The following is a 2787-nucleotide window of genomic DNA, read 5'->3' on the forward strand; positions in this document are numbered from 1 at the left end:
GTCATGGAGGGATACCTGTAATGAAAAAAATTAAGAAGAGATACAAAGGCTGCAAGCTTGTTTAGAGGCCATGGAGACGAGAAGGCAGCAAGACCCTGAGGCTGGAGATGACAACAGATCAGAGGAAGAAGCTACAGTGGAAAGAGTAGCACTTGTGATGAGGCTCTAGAAGTTAAAATATTGAGGTTGGTGTTAAGCTCAAGCTCTAGAACAAAACCTAAGCTGTCCACCTATGATGGGAACCTGGTAGTTGAGAATTTTATGGATTGGATTAGTGAACTAGATAAGTATTTTGAATAGGAAGATATTGAATAATATAAGCGGGTGCAGTTTGTTGTAGCTAGGTTGAAATTCCATGTTGCATTGTAGTGCGACAATGCGTGGGTTGGAAGAAGGAAAAGGGGGAAACCATTGATTAAAATTTGGGATAGGATGATAGCTAAGATGAATGATAAGTTTTTTCGAAAAGAATATCTGCTATTGCTTTATAGATAGGTGCATAACCTCAAGAAAACACTGCTAATAGATAGAGAATATATTTAGGAGTTTTACATGGTGAATTTGAGGGTAGGTTATGTAGAAGATACCTCGAAGAAGACAACACGGTCTATCAATGGCTTGAAGCTCGAGTTTCAAGATGAAATCAACTTGCATTAACCTCGAACGATGGAAGAAGCATACCAATTTTCCTTGAAGACAAGAGATAATATAATGAGGAAGAATAATTCAAGTTGAGGCCATGGTTTTAAGGGAAAAGGACAAACAACTAGAAGAGGGAAGGCTCCAGCCCAAAAGAATGATATAGGTAACCCAAGGCAGCAAGGAAAACAAGAGAAAGAAGGTGATTTTAGAGGAGAGAGACCTTACTAGAGAGATAGAGGTAGAGGAAGAGGCAAAGAAAGTGTCTATCAATGCTATAAATGTGGGAAGTTGGGTCACATATCTTTTGAGTGTCCTGAGAATGAGAAAGGAGGATAAAGAGATGCATATGTAACTCAACCGAAAGAAGTAGAAGCACATGCACCTGTGGTGGAAAATGCACTAGAAATGGGAGAAGATTTAATGATGAATAAGGTATTGTTGAAACTAGCCAAGGAGACTGTTGAACCATCACAGAGGGAAGTCTTGCTTATGATAGTTTGTAAGGCCAAAGGAAAATGCTACAAAGTGGTGAATGACAATGGGAGAACTGATAATCTGGTTTCCACAGAAATGGTGGAAAAACTTGGATTGGAAAGGATGAAACATCCAACGCCATATAAAGTGTCATGGCTACAGAAAGGTCACCAATTGTTGGTAAGTGAGCAAAGAAAAGTAGTGTTTTAGAGCGACCAATATAAGGATAAGATAATTTGTGACATAATGCCAGTGGATGTTTGCCACCTTCTTTTGGGACGACCTTTGTAGTTTGATAGAAGAGTGGTGCATGATGGAGAGAAATATGTATAAGTTTGAAAAGGATGGCATCAAGCACACCCTTGTACCATTGAAGGAAGAAAGTACAACTTAGACACGTAGCGCAAAAGCATTGTTGTTTGGAGGAAAGGAATTTCTGCAAGAAATGGAGAAAGAAGAGGTAAACTATGTAGTGGTCTGCAAGCCAAAGGTAATACTTATGCACATTGAAATTAAATATTTACCTATTGAGATTTAATAGATGTTGCGTGATTTTAGTGATATCATGGTAGATGAATTTCCAAGTGGGCTGCCACCCTAGAGAAGTATCAACCATCGCATAAAATTGATAGTAGGAGCAAGCTTTCTGAATAAAGTTGCTTACCGAATGACACCTAAGGAGAATGAAGAGATAAGGAAGCAGGTTGAAGGACTGCTAGACAAAAATTGATAAGGGAGAGCTTGAGTCCATGTGTTGTCCCTGCGGTACTTAGCCCAAAGAAATATGGATAATGGAACATGTGCATAGATTCTAGAGAGATTAACAAGATTACAATCAGGTACCAATTTCGATTGCCACGGATGGATGACATGATGCACGGTTTGAGTGGGGAAACATACTTTTCAAAGGTTGATTTGAAGAGTGGTCACCATCAGATCTAGATCAAAGAAGGAGATGAGTGGAAGACAACTTTCAAGACCAATAGTGGACTGTATGAATGGATGGTCATGCCATTTGGACTGACAAATGCACCGAGCACCTTCACGCGGTTGATGAATGAGGTCATGAAAGAGTTTGTTGGTAAGTTTGTTATTGTTTATTTAGATGATACTTTTATTTTTAGTTGAACATAGGAAGAACAACTTAGGTATGTAAGGTATGTTATAGAATGGTTGTAGTAAGAGAAACTGTTGATTAACCTGAAGAAGGTGTACTTTCATTAAGTTTGAGTTGGTATACTTAGGTTTTTTCATTTCAAAGGATGGGTTGAAAATGGATCAAGAGAATATAGAGGCAATTGTGAGCTAGACATCACCCAAGAGAATTTTTGAGGTTCAAAGTTTTCATGGTCTAGCTAGCTTCTATCGAAATTTCATCAATAATTTTGGTGGTATTTGTGCACCTATAATTCCGCAAATCAAGAAGGATAGACAACCATTTTCTTGGAAAACAATAGCAAAGAAAAGTTTCTAGCTCTTGAAGAAAAAGATGACTGAGAAGCTAGTGTTGAAGCTACCGGACTTCAATCAGCTTTTCCAGGTTAGATGTGATGCTAGGGGTACAACCATTGCAACAGTATTGAGTCAAGAAGGCAAAGTTGTTTCTTATTTTAGCGAGGAGTTGAGTGACTCAAAGTAGAAATACTCCTCTTATGACAAAGAATTTTATGG

The sequence above is a fragment of the Pinus tabuliformis genome, chromosome 5_1 (assembly GCF_031772625.1).
Source record: "Pinus tabuliformis cultivar Carrire ecotype Pingquan chromosome 5_1, CPIR1, whole genome shotgun sequence".
NCBI lineage: Eukaryota > Viridiplantae > Streptophyta > Pinopsida > Pinales > Pinaceae > Pinus > Pinus tabuliformis.